The sequence below is a fragment of the Pteropus medius genome, unplaced genomic scaffold (assembly GCF_902729225.1).
Source record: "Pteropus medius unplaced genomic scaffold, Ma_sr-lr_union100, whole genome shotgun sequence".
NCBI lineage: Eukaryota > Metazoa > Chordata > Mammalia > Chiroptera > Pteropodidae > Pteropus > Pteropus medius.
In genome coordinates, this window is record NW_024349519.1 from 8311704 (window position 1) to 8325964 (window position 14261).

At 35.3% G+C, this 14261-nt stretch overlaps 1 protein-coding gene across 1 annotated transcript in view; it reads left to right on the plus strand.

Annotated features, from left to right (window-relative positions):
* Nucleotides 1-14261, plus strand: part of LOC120618278 (maltase-glucoamylase, intestinal-like) — a 190603-nt gene that overhangs the window by 88215 nt on the left and 88127 nt on the right. Inside the window, exon 2 of the mRNA XM_039882321.1 lies at nt 13004-13069. The gene's annotated coding sequence lies outside the window, so the exon portion shown is untranslated. The remainder of the gene's footprint in view (nt 1-13003; nt 13070-14261) is intronic.

The window sequence follows — 14261 nt, forward strand, 5'->3', positions numbered from 1 at the left end:
AGGATTCTAATGAAAGGACATCCAGTAAGGACATCTTTTGCCCTCTTTAGTTTTACAAAAATTTCTCAGACAGTAGTGCCAAAAATGAATTCAGGTGAAACCTGAGTTCAGAAAGGAACACAGGACAGAGGAAACTCAGCAAATCATTGTGAGAGAGAAAAGCTCCATTTCCCAGCAGTGGACTAAGAGGGTGAGAGGGCACATTCCATGTCAGCATCTGTCCCTCTCATAGGTCCAACTTTGAATGAATTTGATGTGGTAGAAACTTCAGAAAGGCACTGGGAAGTCAGGAACACTAGAAATGATGGTATATTTTCCCGGGCATAGCCTGAGGAAGGCTGCAGGCCTGACAGAGAATTTGTGCTTTGGGCTCAGCACTACATCCACCATTACTGGAGTGAGGGAGTACAGATTTGAGGAGAAGAGAGGCTAAATATATGAGCCTGAGGCTGTACTCCCACTCCTCATGGCCTGCAAATGGCATGCAAGGGATTGGGACGTGCCTTTTACTCCAGTGGAAAGGATGCAGAAGTGCTGAGAGGATGAGGGGAGCCGTGGAGACCCCAGACCACAGAAAGTGAGAACTTCAAAGCCAAAGACCAATGCCACACAACCTCATCATATTCTTTGCACACTTGAGTATGCTGTGAGTAAAATGTGCAGCTTCATTTTAATAAAGTCAAAGGACAGTGCTGTCAGAAAATAGAGGTGGGTGCCTTTCATTTTTCCACTGAGTATCTAGTGAACACTTAATATGGTTAGACGATGGGCTGATATTCTTTTAACTCTACCCCCTTTAAGAAGAAAGCATGCAGAGAAGTCATATTTTAGGAAAAGATAGATGTATACTCTCCTAACTTCTTCCTTGCTTGGTGGGAGGACATTCTTGTATTATTTCAGTTCACAGAAATTTCATTTAGAAATTCAGCCAATATTTATCAACTCCTATGGGTCAGTAAACCTGAAAACCTAGACCTTTAGGAGATTTGAGCCTGGCACAGTCCTGTGTCCAGCCAGTAATGTAGAGGATTTCTGGTTCCCTGATGCTGCCCCTAAGAGAAAAAAAAAAATCCTGCTCTGGAATGTTGTTGAATAAAACTTTCATGAAAAGTGGGGGTTGGAATATGTAAAGGGACAAAGATCTTGGACTTTATCAGGCTAATAAAACAGGTTATGTGAATTGTTTTTGTTCCCATTTGCTGAGGAATGTTGGTTTAATAAATGTGGCAGGATTTGGCCTGAGACTTGCCTTCTTTACAACCTGGTAGCAAGACTGTGAAACAGTAGTTCATTTTCAGGTAACTACCATTATTTTCTACAAAGAACTTGTATGAGTTAAGGGTAACACTAACTGACTTAACATATTAACTTAGCATATTAACTTAGAAGTTTATTTCTCACTCATGTAAAGTACAAATGGTAGTTGAAAGTGGAAGATGCTCCTGCTCCACACAGCCATTCAGGCAACCAGCATGTGAGAACACATGGCTTTCAAGATTGCTCTGGGTGTCAACATTCAGTGAGTAGAAAGACGAATAACATCATAGGTTTTTAATGCCAAACATTACCTCTGTCTGTATTTCACTGACCAAAATTAAATTAAACAGCCACGCCCAGATATAAGAGGGCTAAAATAATGTAGTCTCTGGCCAAGAAGGTGCCTTCAATAACCTCCTCCAATAAACATCAACTCTTTGAAAGGGGAACACATATCTTTGGTGGACAGTAGCTCTCTCTGATACAGATTTTGAGAATTGTGTATGACCAACAGCTTTAAGCCATCTCCCAGTATTGTTTAGAATTGTCTATTCTTATGGCTTACCAAAACACAAAATTTAGAAGCAAGAGCTCAGTTCATTCCTTTATATAATCATAAAATATTAGTGTCAGAGGTCTGGGTATGATACAATTAATATGATTTAAATTAATTTTTGCACATAACAACCACATGAAAAGGGGGGCTGTATTTTGAAAAATATGTTTATTAACCCCAAGAAGTCCATCCCAAGATAGTAAAATATTTCTTGTGACAAACTTATGCTTTAGTTTCTTAAAATTGGCTCCCTATCTTTTTATATAAAAATGGTTTCTCTTTCCATTAAAAAAGAAAAGTTATATTCGAGTTCTGTAATGTATCCCTTTTCAAAGTCAAATAAGTAGTAAATTATTGAATTATTATTCTTATAATAATAAGAATTTTGTCCATTGTATCAGCCAGCAAATGGAAAAATGGAGAGAAAGAGATGGGACCATCAAGCTTAGTGTTGAGGAGTTTAATAAAGGGACTCTACAAAGCTATGGGACATCAACTGGGATAGTGAAATACCTTGAGATTAGTGCCAGCAAAATGTTGTTCGTTCTAGGCCTGAAGGAAGGGACAGGTCAGTGGGAGTGAAGACTCTTAGAAGATAACTATATGGAATAGCAAATAGAAGATACTAGCAGAGCTATTAATTCAGATATAGCTAAATTTCATCTTTAATTATTTCATCTAAGACTTTCCTATCAACCTCATAAGAAGAATAATAAATAGCACAATGTTTAAGAGCATGCATCTGAAGCCAGTCTTTCTAGATTTACCCAGCTTTGCCACTTAATCTCTTTGTGCCTCAATTTTCTCATCTGAAATATGGAAACTTACCTTTTGTTGTTGAAAGGCTTAAATGGGTTACTATAACAAACTCTTAGAGCTAAGTCTCTGAAATGGCCAAGTGCCATATAACTTTTACCTATTTTGTTGGGTCTCTTGCATTTTTTTAAATTAAAAATAATACACACACACATCAAGTTGTCTCATAATGCCTCAGTCATTTTTCCATGTTTTAAAGTATATTAGCATTGGGTAGACCTTATGAAATGGGTAGTTTTTGTCTGCCTGGTTTCACTTTGGGGAACCACCTCTCCCCAGTTCTTATGGCATTTATGTGGTTTAGGTTGGGCTGTCTTTTTTCTCAACAAGCACTCATCTACTCCCTTCCAGGAATTAACACATAAGTAAATCAAGCTCACTAGACACCTCATTTTGAGTAGTCATGGAACCATCATTACATTAAATTCTCTTTTACTGTAATGGTTAGATGTAAAGATAATCTAAACCTAGAATTGTTGGTAGCCATCTTTTCATTCTCCTTGAGATTGAAGACAACAAAAAGGGAAGCAAGACAAAAAATGGAGAACTTACCAGTCACATGAACCAAGAATTGTGTCTTCCTATCTTCTGGTTCAAATTGGGTATTTCTCATTTTCAACTGAAAAATCTTAATTTCAAAATTCTGTCATATTTCTTATTTAGTACCATTGCCAAAGCTTTCTATTTTCTAGCTGTAGTATTAGGTATGAGATTTGAAGTCTCTTGTGCAGGTACTGATAGCTGGGAGTTCAAATCTGTAAAAATTAAAATTGCTGCATGAGAACTGATCTGAAAGATTATTGTGATACTTTTAATACCTATAAAAAATACAGGCTAATAATTTTTTAGTGAAAACTGTGTGAGTGTCATGTTAGAAATTTTTTATCAACTCATTTGGTTTTCACAAAAATCCTATAAGATAGATGCTATTATCGCTCTGTTTCATAGTGGGGACACTGAGTCTCAGAGAGAATTAAAACCAACCCCAGGCCCCTCAACTGTTTTGCAAGTAAGTCTTTTAGGGCCATGCTATGCACTAAATGTTTGTGTGCCTCCTCAAATGTTGAAACCCTAACCCCCAGTGTGATGGCATTAGAAGGTGGGGCATTGGAAGGTGATAAAGTCATGAGGGTGGAGCCCTCATAATAGGATTAATGCCCTTATTAAAGAGGCCTCAGAGAGTTCTCTTGCTGCTTCTGCCATGTGAAGATACAATGAGAGGGTGGCAACATGGAAGAGGGCTGTCACCAGAACTGGACCATGCTGAAACACCTATTCAGACTTCTGGCTCTGGAACAAGAAATAAATATACAAATATATTTAAAGTGGAAGAACTCCACTGATATAAAATAGCATTTTTTTTACATTTACATATCTATAAATTTCCATTAAATGATATCTAGACAAATAGATGTTTGTATATTTATACAATTCATATTTTATATATTTACATATTTTCTCTAAAGAGATATCTAGGAAAGTGCTCACTAATATAGTATACATGCACACACACATACACACAAACAGACATACCTATAATATGTATATAAAACATATTACATATTTATATATTTTTATTAGGAAATGTCTGGAAAAAATGCCCTCCAATAGACCTAGTCCAATAGATTTCAAGTTATTTTAAGCTTTCTTCTGTGTATTTTTTGTTTTGTTTGAATTTTTTAAATGAAGGTTTATTACTTTTATATAAACAATGCAGCTTATAAATACCAATAACTCCCCAAGATTAATAAACCCTTCATGAATATCACAGCATAAAAAGGAACAATAAAATGCAAAGGATTCGAATTCTGATACAGTAACTAATGTATTCTCTTATTCATTCATTTATTCAATAAATCCTTATTAGGCAGTGGATATTGTAGTAGGTACCTGAGGTAAAATGGTGAATATCGTAGACATATTCTTTAACATTAATATGCAAGGTGTTTTTGAGAGCAAGTTTCAGAGCCCGAATGAAATCTGATGCGTACAAACACGCATTTGTATGTTATGAATGTGATTGTGTATGGGCATGTGCTGGGGGGAGGTAGGAAGATGGAAACAAGTGGAGTCCTAGGGTAACCCATCTCTCAAAGCATTCACTGTTCCTTGCTAACATCCGTGAGCAGACTGCTCCTGTAATACCCTCATGAATAAGGCTCTGTGAAGTCAGGCCCTAGTAAGGGCTTTATATAGATCAACATCTCGTTTCTCAGGGGCCCAGTTCTGGAAATCTCTGAATATATGACAGTTTATGATTTATACTCAGAAGTAGTGACTTATATATTTTATAGCATGTAAGTGTGCATGCACACACACACACATCTATTTCTTTATACCTCTTATAAGACATTGCATAATTCAAAGTACAAAATGGGGAAACTACATTTCAAAAGATAAAAATTAAATATGGTTAAGAAGGACGTGGTTCCATAGTGTAGTGGTTAGCACGTTAGCATGTCTGCTTTACATGCAGAAGGTCCTGGGTTCACGACCCAGTGGAGCCATGGTTCATGGTCTATCGCCGTGCCACCCTGAATAAGCTCGATGTCTGATCTCAGTAACTAAGCAGGGGCGAGCCTGGTTAGTACTTGGATGGGAGACCACCTACGAAGACCAAGTGCCATAGGCATAAAAAAAATTAAAAAAATGGTTAAGAAAGTTTGAGGTAACTTTCAGCTAATTTGACCATTACCTGAAACACCTTGATATAAATTTGATTCCTGACTGAGTGCTTGGCCCAATTATTTTTCTTTCTCTCTCTTTCTCCTGCATCATTCTGTCCTCACACAACAATTTGGAAATAAACTGCTGCTTGGACAGGCAGACCTGTCAGGGCAATAACACAGCCTGGAAGCATGTCCTGATGCTGGAAGGATATCTTGGAATAATTAGAAGAGCTCAACAACATTCTAGGAATTGTGAGACCTCTGTAGTTATTACACGTTATCCACAAATATGGATTCATAGTACAAATGCCCATGACCTAAGAATCAAAATTCCATTATTTGGAATCACTTAGATATTATAAATATATAACAAAGGCTATATCTATAGCTATAGAGATATCTGTATATCTATATATCATCTATATCACCTATATCCATCTATTTCTATATGTCTATATATCTATATATCTGTATCTATATCATATCTGTATCTATATCTATCTATCTATCTATCTATCTATCTCTCTATCTATCTATCTATCTATCTATGTAAGTCATTCCAAGCAGAGGAGACAAAACCATGATGATGGCAAGAAGTGTATATCAATGTCATTTTTAGGTATTCATAAATGCTTGGCACGGCTGGCCCAGATTGTGAAGGGCCTTGAGTGCTGAATTAAGGAATTAAATTTTTATTCTTAAGACTATACAGATTCTTGAGAAATTATTGAAAGACTCTTAATTTAGGAATGACATGTCTCGGGGTTAACTGGGTGTGCTAATTTGTACTTCAGCTTGTTTGGAGCAGGAAAATTATAAATGTAGTAGATAAGTGATAAGTGATCATCTCTAGATCGGGGAAGAGGGTGACAGTAATGAATAAAATAGTTGTACTATGATACGCTCTTCTCTCACCTCCCCCAACTCCCACTGAGAGAAAAGAAGGATGGCACTAGAGGAGTTCAGCACCACATCTTGTCCTCTGTTAGTAAGACAAGGTCACACCTTCCATCCTTTCTGCCTGGGTGGGACTACAGTGTCGCTATGGAGACCTTTATTCCTTTCCTAAGTTGCTTTGATATTTTTGCTTTACCAAATTTTATCCATTTAAGAACAGAGTTGAAGGGAACAGATAGGAGTATAATTCCTCTTTCCCTGCAGGAAGTGGGGATACTCTAAAGGATGAAATGATGTTTTAGGGATGAATACTGGAAAACACAAGATTTTCTCATAATCACCTTGCTCTTTACAACTTTACATCTAAGTAAGCTTTTATTGCTCATGTTGGTTAACTGAGAGCTTTTATTTTATTTTTTTTCCATTCTCTTCCCTTTCAGTTGCTTCTTTTTTAAAATAAAGAAATGTAAAATATGGAATGTTAACAGTTTACAAGCTCTAAATAAACAAGAAAGAAGACAAAACCCTATACAACATTGAACAGAAGATTATAGAAAGGGCAAGTATTGGTTCTTTTCATGCAAACCTTTCACATACTCTCACTGTGTTGTCTTACTCTGTATGTTTGCCTTAAGGCACATTGAATTCACACTGACTTTAAAGCTTTATGGGGTTTTTACTCCTTGTTTTTTTTTTTATTTTTTTTTATTTGCAAAGTCCAGCAGTGGCTAGTGACTAGGGGATATTTTGGTTACAGTCCAAGGACAATCAAACCTTCTGAGAAAAGAAGGAAGCTGGTAGTTTGGAATAAGATCTCTCTGTATCCCAGAAATTCTAGTGCCTAGGTCCTATCCCAGTAATATCTGATGCTATGACTTGCCCTAAGCAATTTGGTCAAGTATAACTATGAGATCTCTTTGGTAACAACAATAGCTAACAATAATTAGAGGTGGTCAGGGTTAACTATACCCTTCACCTCCCAACCTTCCTATCGAGCTATAAAGAAAGCAAAAAACTCAGACCCAGTGCTGTCATGCATACAGTCATCCATTAAACAAACATTTATTAATAAGCCAAAATAAAATAATTCATACAGTCCATTCTGTACACTTAGTGAATTCCTAGCTCTCTGTCATTTTGTGTGTTCCGACAAGACCTAGCACAAGATACTTACTCAAGGCAAATGTGACAATAGTTTAAAGACAGAAGTCAGTTAGATTTATAATCAGCATCAAACAACAAGACTCTTAAGTGGTTGTACCCAGTTTTGTTACAGAATCAATCTTTGAAAGCCTTTCTAAAAAGTGAAGAGCTCACTAGATTCTCTCATTTGAGGATTAAAATAAATGTAAATTATTTTTAGCCACCTTATATATTTTGATTTCATCACTGAGAATTCTATTTTGAATATCTGTTATCTGATTAACAGCCCACACATTTTTACCAAATTTTTTTTAGCATTCATTATGTTGGTTTACCAAGCCTTTGGTATTGATCTGAGATAATGATAGCAGAAAGGCTAGTAGTAGCAACCTTTGGAGCATAGATATTTCTGATTAAATGCTGGCTGATAAGGCCTGGAGTGTGCCTTATTCATTAGGGCAACAAACTACTCCTACAGTGTCACTTGAAGAGTATCGTGTTGTCTATGCTTAAGTATTTTAAATTATAGAGTTCATAACATTTGCTATTTTGGATTGCACGTATGTGTGTCTCCCTCCCCCTCCACCCGTCCCACACAAATTCATATGTTACGACCGTAATCCTCAACTTGAAGATGGATACTTTGGGATGTAATTAGGTCATGAGAGTCAAGCCCCCATGAAGGGATTAGAGCTCTTACAAGAAGAATCCAGAAAGCTAGCTAGATCTCTCTATGCCACGTGAGCACAGCAAGAAGATGACCATTTGTAAACCAGGAAGTGAGACTTTACCAAGAACTCGACCATTCTGGAACTCTGATCTCACACTTCCAGCCTCCCAAACTGTGAGAAATAAATGTTTGTTGTTTAAGCCACCCAGCCTATGGTATTTTGTTATAGCAGCCTAACCTGACTAGGATACCTGCTGTAGTTAACATCCTAGCCTATTTGTTGATGGAAGCCTCACTGAGATCCTCCCCTGTTCCTAGTCCACTGAGCAGCATGGACCCATATATAAGCATGGAAAGTGATATGTTGCTGGTGCTCCTTTGAAACAATGAGAACACTTACTTTAAACTATATCAAAATGGTCTTGTTACTTGGCACTTACGCTGATTAACTCATTCATATTCTAGAGGAGGAAAGCTTCAGTTTGTAAAATGGTCCCAAACCTAATATGTCAAAGCACAGAATATATTTAATTATGTAATTTGATTAATAGTGCTTTAGAGAGCACACTTGACATTTACTTAGAAAATTTGATTCCTTTGAGAATTGTTTGCCACTAAAAGAGGAATCTAAATTTATATTGATGTTATCTTCCAAAACCGAAATTGCTTTTCTTTCAATAAACAACTCAGGTCAATTTTAGTCACTTTTTAAAAATTGAGATTTGATGAATATTTGTGTGTTGTCATTCAACAAAGCCAGATAAAATACAGGATGACTATTTCACTACTGCAAGATAAAATGGTGTTTTTCAGTGTTGAGCAACATTGCAACTAAATTTTTTAGAAACTTCTATTGATATCAATGTTTAAAAGACTGCTTTTAAAATTATGAGTAGCTTGGACAACTCATCAAGCCTTTTTTTTTTCTTTATTTTTTGATTAGCATTGGCTTTATTACCTTTACAATAAAATGTTAGTAGTAGAATGTGTAATTTCAAATTCAGTATCACAAAAATAGTTTTTCTCCTAACTAGAGTTTACCAGTAAAGTCAGGATTCCCACTCCTCTCTGTGCATTGGTTCTGCTGTACGAGTCAACTAATAGACTGTAATCAAATTTTTAAATATTCCTCAAAACATCCCTTTTATCACTGATGGGGAAATGAAAAAGGGTCATTAGGTGAGACTCATTACCAAATGAGACCCTAATGACATGTGGAGAGTTCTACTGAGCAATTTGGTGGTGAGGCTGGGAGTAGAGTAGAAGTAGGTTTGCCAGATAAAATATAGGGTTCCCAGTTAAATTTGAGTTTCAGATAAATGAATGATTTTTTTCAGTATTAGTATGTATGTGTATAAGTATGTGTGGAACATACACTATATTATTCTCTACCTGAAATTTAAATGTAACTGATGTTCTGTATTTTTGTTTTTGAAATTTGGCAACTTTAGGTGGGAGGTAGGGATATGAGAAGTCTATATTTCAATTTCTGTCTTTATCTGCATATTGAATATTGTTTTTTTAAAAAGTGATCTTAAGTGGAAGCTTCAAAAATAATTTTGTACTGAGATTTAGTTTAGTTTTTTTTTTTTTTACTTCCTAGGATTGTGAATTTTTCTTTCTAAAATCCCTAAACCAAAATGACAAGAAATATACACTTTGTTGTTTGAAAATGAGTAACTCAGGGCCGTTAGAAAGGAGAAATGGAATGGACAATAATGCTGCATCACTGGTTATGGGTACAGTTTGTAGATTGTTTAGCACACAGCTTGAACTTTAGAAAGCTCTACACCAGTAACTAAAACACAGATTTAAAATCAGATAGACTTGAGTCCAGCTACAAAACTTTTGATGTGACTTCAGGAGTTATTATCTTACTTGAGATAGTAAAATGAATACATAGCAATAGTAATCCTGTTCTGAGGATTAAATCAAATAATATTTATAAAAAAATTCTTAGCGTAATACTTGACATATACAAAATACTCAAGAAATGGTGGCTTTATTCTCTTATGGCTTTTCAAAATCAAGTGTGTTTTGCACTATTTTGCATTCTTTTAAGAAAAACAAAAATCTTTAGGTCTACTAAGGTCATTTCAGGAAGATTATTTTATTTGCTGTATTAATTGGGCTAAAGAATAGGGACAAAGAAAGCTGTGTTTTGTTCTAGGAGAAGTAAGATCATGAACAATTTTGCTTGTTATTTTTTCTTTAAAATTTTTTTCTCTTTTTTATTGCTAGAGTTGTAGGAATTATACACTAAGCCCCTTTTTAATATTTCAGTATATGTCATCAACAAATATTCATTTGACTAAAAAGCTGGATTTATGTCATCAGTAATAATAATAATTTAAAGATCTATGACGTTTCAATGCAGAAATGTTATATTTCAGAGTATTCAGAAACCTGTGAGGGTTTTATTTTTACTATTATTGTAATAGATTACTTTCAATATTTAGTTATTTTAACTTGATTTCTAATAATTATTTATTTAAATATTGCTTTTCAAACTGATATAGTGTAGAAATATGATATGTAATGATTGTAGTTAACCATGACATAGGTAAACTTTTGATAAAATTGGTATGATATATCTATGCTTTTTTTTCCTTGAATAAATCAAGCTATAATAACCTGGTGAGCTAAAGTCTCAGAATCTTGAGAGATGAGATTGCCTTTCTCAAGAGTTCTGATTGGAATACACCTGATCAAGATGACTAAACCCTTATTCTGATTTTTTCGATGTGATTACTTCATTCTTTTGTGGGATGAGGAGGTTCAGTGAGTGAGAAGAAACCAAGTTCTCTTCAATCTCATATTTGAATCTGTCGGGAGTTTTTGCCACCTAATTGACAAGGGAGAGATTTAAGGAAACATTTTCACTTACTATGAGACTATATTCATTCATGAATAGATGGATACTATATTCACTCTTAAAAAATTTACAGTCAGATGGAGATGGACCACGAGTGCATATGGTGGGTTGGAAACAAGTATATATGTGGAAAAGGAGAAGAGATCGAGGAGATGGCCAGAGAACTCTCTTGAGAAGGCAAGCTTGAGGCGGAGGTTGGAAGTGAGAACAGGCATGTGCCCAGGGACTTGGCAACAGCAGCTGGTTTCAAAAGTAAAAAAGAACTGGAGCGTTGAATGTCAACTTTAATTGAAAACAAATTAAAATAAAATAAAATAATTTTTTTTAATTCATCAGTTTAAAAAACAAAACTTCATTGATTAAAAAAAAAAGAAAGAAAGAAACTGGAGTAGTTGAGGGATCTCCTTGGAAAATGACCTATTTAGGAGATCTTAATAGGACACCAAATAGAGTGAATTTTGCCTAGACCAACATAATTTTTTGGCTTTTTAAAAATAAATACTTTATTTTTTTAGTTGATTAGAAATAATAGTAACAAATATCTCAGCATTTATTATGTACCAGGCACCATGCTTAAGCTCTACATAAGTTATCTCATTTAATCCTCACCACAACTCCTTAAACATAATTATTTACAGTTTGCAAATGAGGAAATTGAGGCTCAGAGGGATTTAAGAATCAGAGTCAGGATTGAAACCTAAGTGTTTCTAGTTCCTTAGTCTGTAGTCTGATTTGATCATTTTTGTACTGTTTCTTCTCTTTAAGGGATGATTGCTTGATAGTCTTTCCTTTACATTAAGAAGGCAGAATAGACAGAAGAAATTCACAGAAGTTCTTAAAAATTGAATTACTAGCATGGCTTTTTATGCTATTTCACCCACACATGAAGAAAATATAAGCACTCAGCCAGTTACACAAAGCAGGTACATAAAAGATTTATTCCTAGTCCCTGTTTTAATGGAATTATCCAGTAAAGAGGAGAAAAAGCAACAGCAATTCAAATATTTGTCTATTGGCATATCCCAGAAAAGAGAATTCATTTTGAGAACTAAAGTAAAAATAGTTATCTACAACTCAGTTTTTTAATGCTTTGCTATTTCTAGTTTTGTTTTGTTTTGTTTTTGTTTTTGTTTTTCCTTTCTGAAAAGGAGTTTGGAAGCTTTGTTGTTAAAAATGTTGGGCGATGAGGTCCATGTCTTAGTGGATCAGTGTTTTAAAGAATCGAGAGTGGCCGAATTTATTCTAAAGATAAGAAAGCATGGAAGAAAATGGAAATTAAATAAATATAGCCAACTAAATGTCAAGACACAGAAATGAAGATAGTTTTCTGGATTAATTTTTTTTACTTCTCAAGCTTCTTTGTGAGCCCACCTGTGAAAATTCCATTCTTTGGGAGATAATCGTAGAATAGTCTTCAGTACTTCCACTAGAGGGCAGTGATATTCTCTACTACACCTTCGGCGATGGTAAATATTCATTCGTCTGATGGAACAGTGAGAGTGATTGACTTGGCTAAGCTTAGACAGCAGGGTGGATTTGGTACCAATAGAAGACAGAGCAACAATATTATAGCAACAATAGTAGAGCACAAAAGAGTTTTAAATCAAAGTTACAAATGCAATAATTAAATTGCTTTAGTTCATTTAATTGGGATGATATCCAAAACACTGAGTATGGTTAATCCTAGGAGATGCTATTAACAGCCTTCAGTGAATGGGCAAAATCTTTGTGTACCATGAAACCATAAGGAGATAATCTTTCAGACCAGAAAAAGAAGTAGGAATATGGCATTCCTTCTAAGGAGATCAAATGTCTATCTAAAGCACGTTGTCTTCTGCGACGGGGTAGGTCTCTCATTTCTACTTGCACTTGTCTCTTATTCAACTATTGCAGATGGGCTTACAGTAAGATGGAATCTGAGATACAAAATGCTTATTAGGTAGCAACACTTGTGGAAGGTAGGGGGGAAAAGCAAAACTGGGCAGAACATGAGCTCGAATTGTGATGTAGGCCTGTCAAAGTCTTGGTCAACCTGGCCGTGAGATTTGGGGCAAGAATTTCCCATCAGCGTCCTGTGTTAGACTGAACTAACTAGCTTTTATACCCCTCTTCTCACTCAGTCATAGATGTGATCACCACCAGAAGAGCTGAGGAAGACCCTAAAGGAGCTGTGAGGTGGAGACTATGTGAGTACCTCAAAAGGAACTTGATATAGACTGAATGTTTGTATCACCCCCAAATTCTTATGTTGAAGCCCTAATCCCCAAATGTGATGGTATTTGGAGGTGAGGCCTTTGGGAAGTAATTTGGTTTAGATGGGGTCACAAGGGTAGGGATCCCATGATGGGATTAGTGTCCCTATAAGAAGAGAAAGAGACTAGAGTTCTCTCTCTCACTCTGCCATGTGAAGAGGATACAGTAAGAAGGTGGCTGTCTGCAAATGGTTCTTAACAGACACCGAATCTACGGGAACCTTGATTTGGGGCTTCTCAGCATCTAGAACTGTGGGAAATAAATGTTTGTTGTTTAAGCCACCCAGTCTATGGTAATTTATTACAGCATCCCAAGCTGACTAACAGAGGCCTTTTCCTATAATGACAGATAAATTCAGCTCCTTTCCCCTTCTCATTTCCCTCTATTTATTCATTCAGTCTTTTTAACATAGTCATTGCCTATTATGTATCAAACACTAGGATGTATGTGTGATTTACATTGGACTGTGATATGTGAAAGAGAAACTTTTATTTCTTAAGCCACAGAGATTTGGTGGTGGTTTTTTTTTATCTTCCTTTGTTTTGTTTTTATAAGTCTACCCTGACTAGTAAAAAAGTATTGGTCAAAGTCTGTTTTTGTGACTTAACACAATGAAAAAATTAATAAATGAGAATAATTTTTCTCCTAATATGAAAAACACATTTGAAATGTTCTGATTAGGGCAATAGCAATGTGTGACCATTCATTGCAGTACTCGCAGCTCTAACACATTTCCTGTGTTTTGTGTTTACATGTGTTATGAGATTTGTTTATTTCACTCTGATACTTTATTGTATTTGTGTTACATATAGTACTTCTGTGTTCTCATTTGTAATTATTTGTCTCTTTCTATTTGTATTCTCTCTTAATTGTTTTAGTGTTTCTTTTAGTCTGGTAATCGTCTATTTGATCTCTTCTGAAATGTTTCTTACATCTTTATGACTTTTTAGAATTCTTACAGGTTGGGCATTTTTATCCTTACAACTTTAAAACTTTAAGTAAATGTTCAGTGATGCACATAATTTTTGATTGAATAAACACTCTAAAACTTACATTTTTAAAAAGCTTTAATGTAGTATATTAAGTTCAAAATCAGTGGTGCGTGTTTAACAATATATGCTTAGG